An 8,180-nucleotide genomic window follows, 5' to 3' on the forward strand; every position below is an offset into this window, starting at 1 on the left:
AATTAAGAGGCTCTTTCCTCCCCAGCCCACTGCCCACTGCCCCCCTGCCCCAATCTCTACATCTGCTCTGCCCCAGCAACACCTGGAGTTTTTCGGTTTTCCTAAGACGTGAAGATTCTCAGCAACTCTGAACAGCAGGGGCTTTTGGGGAAACAGAATGCCGTGGGACTCCAGGGGTTTTTGCAGACAAGATGGCATCATCTGCCCATGTAGGTTAACTGTTGGATGTCAGCCGAGGAGACCTAAGTGAAGTGGACTTCATCTTGCACCTTTCCTGTACATCCCGCATGTGGGCCTGGAGAAGTTGGTCAGCTCAATCAGCCAGAGAGAGTGTGATTGGGTGGTGGGAGAGAGTTTAGATGGAGTTGAAAACTAAGATATAAAGCTATGAAAATGGGAAAAAGACATTTTCACCTTTAAAAATAAAGGAAGAAATTCCTTGACTGCCCAGTGATTAGAACTCAGTTCTTTCACTGTGTGGCGCCGGGTTCAATCCATGGTTGAGAAACTAAGATCCCATAAGTCATGTGGTGCAGCAGAAGAAAAAAAAAAAAAAAGAATATCTCACAGCATAGTTTGAGAGAGAAACAGACAAGCTTTTTAGGTAGAAAAAAATCTGGCAGGTTGGATGTCACTTTCTGATGGTCTAGGAAGACTTCCCGTGGAGGTTGTCTGTCATGTGGTAGCAGAAGGAGAAGTATGAAAAAGAACTTGGTTAGCAACCACTGCTTGATTGTATCCAGTGGGTGGGTGGGCGGGCCCAGTTGTGTCCGACTCTTTGCGACTCCATGGAGCCCACCAAGCTCCTCTGTCCATGGGATTCTCCATGCAGGAATACTGGAGTGGGTTGCCATTTCCTCCTCCAGGAGATCTTCCCAACCCAGGAATTGAACCTTTGTCTCTTGCGACTCCTGTATTGCAGGTGGATTCTTTACCACTAGCACTCGCCCCTAGGTTGCAGCAAGACAGAGGATGATAATCCAGGAAAAGGATTTGTGTTCATTCTGATTACTCTACCACCAAAAGATGCCGTGTCAATGGGGAATGTTTCCCCACCCTCACCTCCAGATTTCAAGCTTTAATTCTTGTGCATCTTACTGTTACTAAGCTAGTAGCTCTCTTGTCACTTCAGGGATGTATTCTGAGCTAATAGTTAGAGTGGGGAGAGGGTTGCCCCAGTGCCCTTGTGGTTAGTGGCCCATAAGGAAGGTAAAGGAACCAGATATCTCGAAAAACACCATTTATTTTCTGCTTTGTAAAGCCTTAGAGCATCTGTCAAATTTTGAGCTTGAGGGGTCAACAGTTTAAATCCAAATCTACTCAGCTTGCCAGGAACCACATTTTAAAATTTGTGGACCTCTGTCATAGTATTTTCCATATGGCATCCTAATTTGGGGCTATGCTTTTATGAGTTGTAATCCTGAGGAGGTAACTGTGAGATCCATAGGAGGTCGGTCAGTCAAGGCAGCAGGAGAGGAGAACAGGGAGCGTCCAAGGCTCTGCAAGCTTGGAAGTGAGACCACCAGGGCCTGGTCTCTCTGCTTCATCCAGGCAGAGAGACTCGAGCCGGACCATTGATTTTAATAACCTTCAACAGTTAAAAAAAATTAGTACATCTGCATGGTAAAAATTTAAATACTACAAATAAATACTCAGTAAAAAATAAATTCCTTTCCTTTCTTGGACCCCAGTACCTCAGTTTATTGACTTATCATGTTCTAAGTTTTTATGTATATGATCTCACTTAATCCTTATAACAGCTACTCGAACCCGGGTCTCCCGCATTCCAGGCAGACGCTTTAACCTCTGAGCCACCAGGGAAGCCCATGTCAGATGAGGCCTTGTGTCTCAGAGAGGTGAAATAATTCACATGTAAGGTGGCATGGGCGAGGGAACAAGAGATAAAGTAGGGGATGGCTGTTGAGAACGTCAAGGCTTTATAAGTGACTTGTGCGAGATGGATTAGAACCCTCCATGGTTGGTAGAGCCTTTTAGCCACAGGGAAAACTCACTTCTTTTCCCGTCTTGGAGAATACAAGGCTGCTGTGGATTTTAGAGTGATTTTGAAAAATATTTTATTTCTGCCAAGTAGCTGTTGATGACAGTTTCATGAAATAGATGTCTGGACAATCTAGTGGAATTGTGGAGTTTGAAGGGTCTGGATATGTACTTAAAAGAGCCAGATGCCACTTAGCAACTGAACAATTTTAAAATGTTTAGTTTAACCAGTATATTTAGATTATTTCCATTTCAGCATTTCAGTATGAAAATTGAGATTTTATTGTCTTTTTCTTACTATTTAGTGTGAATTTTACATGTAATAGCACATCTCAAGTGCTTAATAGCCAAGCATGACCAGAGCAGTTCTAAAAGAGTTACTGTTTTTACCTTTTCACATTTATATCCATGTTCTCTCTGAAATTTTTGTGTGTAGTGCAAGGTAGTAACCTAGCTTAATTTTTTTTATATGAATATCCAACTGACTCAGAACCAATTTATTGAAAAGATAGCCCTAACCCCATGAAACTTCTGTCTTAAATATCCACACATGTGTGAATCTGTTTCTGGATTCTGTTCTACGCCATCTGTCTATTTGTCTATGCTTACACCAGTAGACACTGGCTTAACTAGTATAATTTTAGATTTAGGAATGACTTGCTATGTTGGGAGACTGCAAAGAACCAGCCATGTTAATAACTTAACGCTATCTTAACTACTATAATTTTCACAGTGAGTCCTGATATCTGGTAGGGAAGTTGTTCCTACTAGTTCTTAGGAGAATCTTGGCTGTTATCGGTTTATTGCCTTTCCATATAAATTACTTGCCAAGTTCCCCCAAAATATCTGTAAAGATTTTGATTGAGATTATATTGAATCATATATCAGTTTGAAGAGAGCACTTAAAAAATAATACATGTTCATCTGATGCTATCTTCTAGGTAGGATGTGGACCTGTCCTTGCCTTCCAGTCTCTGCTACCTTCCACATTCTGGGGTATGATCAGCTGACTGAGAAAGAGGCTCAAGCTTTACCTCTTTGATGAGAACACAGTGGAGGGTCCCTTCCTCTTCTCAGGGGTGGAAAGTCCCTGGCAAGGTTCTAGAACTCTAGGATACAGAAAATAAATGGGAGTCTTGGAAGAACCAGACCAAAATCCCTTGAGTTCTCATCTCTCTGGAGTAGGGACCTTGTGCCCCATATGTGAGTTTTCAGGGGTCACCCATGCTTGGGCTCACTTTAACCCAAGGTAGATCAATAGAACTTACCCACCTAGAGATAAGGTAAGATGCTTTCTACTCCTCCCTCTTCTCTACCTTCTCTGTCACTGGTCTCACTATTTGCTTTGTGGCCACAGACCAAGTTTCATGGAGAAGCCAATTGGAGATGTACAGATTGTGCAGACTTGGTGATCAGGCAGGAGAGGAAAGAAACAGAAGAAAGGAGTTTGTTGAAGATGTCTCCGGCATCTGAAGAGAAGTGACAAGATGAAGATGAAGACAAACTAGGGATAGGAGTAAGATAATGAGGATGGAGGAGGTCCTGTAAGGAACTGAGCTTACCTTTATGCTGAATGTTGTTTGGCCGTCATCTTGAATTCCCTATGTCCACCAGGGAATCCACAATCTAATTCCTGATTGAACTTCACCAGATTAGTCCCCTTGTAGGGAACCCATCTCTTCAGGATGATACTTGTGAATTACCAGCTTGGGGGTAGCTGGAGTATTAGTGAGAATCAGAGTCCAAAGGACTAGAAGGGGTCGGAGGAGGAGTAGGGGCAAGAACAAAGGAGTAAAGAGACAATGGGCCAAGACGAACAGGGTGGCAAGTGGATGGTCTGCAGGGAACAAGGGAAGAGCCGGGCATGGAAGTCCTTAAGGTAGGGTGACAGGAAGGGATGACACTAGTCAGAGGAGGGGAACATGTGGGGCTCAAAACAGAGAGGAGGATAGTGCCGGGGAGGAGGCCAAGGGCTAAAAGATGGAGGAGACAGGGGAGGAAGGTGAGTTGGACAGTGAGAGCAAGAAGGAGCAGGAAGAGGAGATGGAGGCTGGAATTGAGAGGAGGAAATTGCAGGTAGTTTTCTTGTGTTTCTTTCAATTGGCACTCTGTGCATACTCATCCTGTGAAAATCAGTAACTGGTGGAAACTCAGACCTGATCCAGCAGTTATGTCACACTGCTGAGTGCATCACCCCATTCATAATGGAAATGCCCTCTATGAAGTGTACATGCCACTCCCTTTGTGACCAGTCAGTAATCTCCACCAGTCATGAAAGTGGTCCCAGTTTCTAGGTTGAAGAATGGTCAGAGGAATTGGTAAAGAGAGGAAATGGAGTCTAGTAGTCGTCCCTGTTCCTTGGGATAACATGTAGTTTTGCCCCTTGGTAGGCAAAGATTGATCAAAAGGTTGGGATAGAGTTGGAAGCTGGGACCTGGGAGAATGGCTCTGAAGCAGGAATGGCCAAATTGGGAAGAAGTCATTGCCTCTGCCCCACTCTATTTAACTTACTACATTTTCCAAAATCCTTTCATATCCGTATCACTCCATGAATACAAGATAATCAGAGATTACCATTCTACCAATAAATATACTGAAGGCCAGAGAGGAAACTATTAATATATAGGCAGGCAGCAGATGACAGATTGTCCAGATTAGAACTTGGGCCAAAAGTCAAGGAGTAGGGGGTATCCAGAAGGGCGCACAAATGGCCCATGACAGCATGATCCTACCCCGTGTTTCTGGACAGAATCATACAGGGCTGCTTCAGAGCAAAGCTTTGTGTTAGTAGTATAGCCTTCATCCTGGTCCCTATGATCCCTTGGTATTTTATCTGACCCTTAACTAGAACCAGAAGCACAGGGTCAAGCTGATAGGTCAAGCTCACGGAGCTACTCACTCCTGAGTGCCTAAGGACTAGATTTGAACTTTCTTGCTCAGTACCCTAGATGCCCATCTCCATGTCAGGTGATTTAGGAAGCTACTGCACCCGCTGCTTTTCTTTTATCTGATGTAGTAATTCTATTTGCTTATCATTCCTTTTTTTTTTTTAATTGAAGTATAGTTCAATTACTATATTAGTTTCAGATGTACAAGATAGCATTTCAAAATTTTTATAGTCTATATCCCATATAAGGTTATTATAAAATATTGGTTATGTTCCTTGTGCTTTACATTATATCCTTGTAACTTCTTATTATACCTAATAGTATTCACAGGTGGCTCAGAGGTAAAGAATTAGCCTGCCAAGCAGAAGATTCTGGTTCAGTTCCTAGATTGGGAAGCTCCCCTGGAGAAGGAAATGGCAACCTACTCCAGTATTCTTGCCTAGGAAATCCCCTGGACAGAGGACCACAGTCCATGGGTTGCAAAGGGTCGGACACAACTTAATGACTAAACAATAACAACAGTGGTCTGTACCTCTTCGTTCCCTTCCTGTACCTTGCCCCTCCCATCACCCTTTTCCCAGCCAGTAACCACTAGTTTGTTCTCTGTGAGTCTGTTTCTGTTTTGTTAGATTTGTTTGTTATTTTTTAGGTGCCACACGTAAGTGAGAACATACGGTATTTGTCTTTCTCTGTCAAAATTGTTTCATTAAGTATAACACACTCTAGGTCTGTCCATATTGTTGGAGGTGGCAAAATTTTATGACTGAGCGATATTCCATTGTGTGTGTGTATCACATCATCCATTCATCTGTCAGCACTTAAGTTGCTTCCATATCTTGGCAATCATAAATGATGCTGCTGTGAACATTGAGGTGCCTGCATCTTTTTGAATTAGTGTTTTTGTTTTCTTTGGATAAGTACCCAAGAGTATAATTACTGGGTCTTATGATAGTTCCATTTTTAATGTTTTAACTCCATGCTGTTCTCCTTAGTGACTGCACTCATTTACATTCACATCAACAGTGCACAAGGGTTCTCTTTTCTCCACATCCTCACTAACACTTGTTATTTGTAGACTTTTCTGATAATGGCCATTCTGACATATCTGAGGTGATATCTCACCGTGGATTTTGTGGTTCCCTGGTTAGTGATGTTGAGCATCTTTTCATGTGCCTGTTGGCCATCTGTATATCTTCTTTGGAAAAATGCCTATTCAGGTTCTCTGCCCATTTAAAAGTCAGATTATTTGTGTTTTTGATGTTGAATTATATAATTTCTTTACATATTTTGGATAAGAACCCCTTATACGACATATCTTCTCCCATTCAGTAGGTTGTCTTTTCATTTCATTGACAGTTCCTTTCACTTTGCAAAAGCCTTTAAGTTGATCCCCTTTTTAAGTTGGGTCCCCTTCGTTTATTTTTGTTTTTTCCCTTTCCCAAGGAGATCCAAAGAAATATGGCTAAGACCAGTGTCAAAGAACACACACCTATTTTTTCTTATAGGAGTTTTATGGTTTCTTGTCTTACATTGAGATTTAATTCATTTTGAATTTATTTTTGTATATGATGTGAAAAAATGTTGTAATTTCATTCTTTTATTTGCAAGTTGTCCAGATATGCCAGCACCACTTATTAAAGAGACTGTCCTTTCTCATTGTATGGTCTTGCCTCCTTTGTCATAGATTAATTGGCCATATGTGCATGGGTTTACTTCTGGGCTTTCTATTCTGTTTTGTTGTGTTTGTCTGTTTTGGGTGCTAGTACACACTGTTTTGGTTACTGTAGCTTTGTAGTATAGTCTGAAGTCAGGGCGTGTGATACCTTCAACTTCGTTCTTTTTCTTTCCTTAACTTTATTTTATTGAAGCATCATTGATTTACGATGTCATGTTAATTTCTGCTGTATGGCAAAGTGATTCATCTATACATGTATCATATTCTTTTCATTATGGTTTATCACAGGATATTGAACATAGTTCAGTGTGCTATACAGTAGGACTGTGTTGTTTATCCATTCTTTAATAGTTTGCCTCTGCTAGTCACAAACTCCCAGTTCCTCCCTCCCTTACCCCCTCCTCCTCGGCAACCACAACTCTGTGTCTGTGAGTCTGTTTCTATTTCGTAGGTAAGTTCATTTATGTCACATTTTAGATTTCACGTGTAAGTGATATCATTCGGTATTTTCCTTCTCTTTTCTTCTCTTACTTCACTTAGTGGGATAATCTCTAGATCCATCCTTGTTGCTGCAAATGGCATTATTGCATTTTTTTTTATGGCTGAGTAGTATTCCATTATGTGTGTGTGTGTGTGTGTGTATATATATACTGCATCTTTATTCATTCATCTGTCAGTGGGCCTTTAGGTTTTTTTCATGTCTTGACTATTGTGAATAGTGCCACATACTATTGTGAATAGTTTAACAAAAAGATGCATGTATATTTTTGAATTATAGTTTGATCTGAATATATGCCCAGGAATGGGATTGCTGGTCATATGGCAACTCCATTTTTAGTGTTTTGAGGAACCTCCATGCTCTTTTCCATAGTGGCTGTACCAATTTACATTCCTACCAACAATATAGGAGGGTTCCTTTTTCTCCACACTCTCTCTAGCATTTGTTATTTGTAAATTTTTAGAATGATGGCTGTTCTGAGTGGTGTAAGGTGGTACCCCATTGTAGTTTTGATTTGCAACTCTTTTCTGTCACGGTTGCTTTGGCTGTTTGTTTTTTTGTGGTTCCATACACATTTTAATGTTATTCTAGGTCTGTGATAAATGTCATGGGTATTTGGACATGGATTGCATTAAATCTAGATTGCTTTGGGTAGTATGGACATTTTAACAATTTTAATTCTTCTAATCCATGAGCATGCAATATATTTCCATTTATTTATATCATCTTCAATTTCTTTACTCAGTGTCTCATAGTTTTCAGAGTTTAGATCTTTTACCTCCTTGATTAAAATTATTCCTAGGTGTTTTACTCTTTTTGATACAATTGTACATTATTTTCTTGATTTCTCTTTCCAATGGTTCATTATTAGTGTATAGAAATACAGCAAATTTATTTACATTACTTTTGTATCCTGCAGCTTTACAATCTGCAATTCATGGATAAGCAGACTCTAATAGTTTTTGGTGACTTCTGGGTAGGATTTTCTCTATATAGTATCATGTGACATGCAGACAGTGACAGTTGTTTTTCTTCCTTTCCAATTTGGATTCTTTTTATTTCTTTTTCTTGTCCAATTGCTGTGCCCAGAACTTCCAATACCATGTTGAATAAAAGTGGT

The 8,180-nt window shown here is 40.6% G+C and overlaps 1 long non-coding RNA gene across 2 annotated transcripts; it reads right to left on the reverse strand.

Annotated features, from left to right (window-relative positions):
• Nucleotides 1-1,225: 1,225 nt before the first annotated feature.
• Nucleotides 1,226-4,155, reverse strand: LOC112447556 (uncharacterized). Of its 2 annotated transcripts, XR_009495287.1 has the most exons (4): nucleotides 3,561-4,155; nucleotides 3,271-3,467; nucleotides 3,033-3,107; nucleotides 1,226-1,588 (listed from the first exon to the last, which is right to left on the reverse strand). It is a non-coding gene; the product is annotated as an uncharacterized lncRNA (long non-coding RNA). The 2 variants fall into 2 exon arrangements; XR_003035757.2 differs by lacking the exon at nucleotides 3,033-3,107.
• Between the last annotated feature and the right edge of the window lie 4,025 nt (nucleotides 4,156-8,180).

Source organism: Bos taurus, chromosome 7 (genome assembly GCF_002263795.3).
Source record: "Bos taurus isolate L1 Dominette 01449 registration number 42190680 breed Hereford chromosome 7, ARS-UCD2.0, whole genome shotgun sequence".
Lineage (NCBI taxonomy): Eukaryota > Metazoa > Chordata > Mammalia > Artiodactyla > Bovidae > Bos > Bos taurus.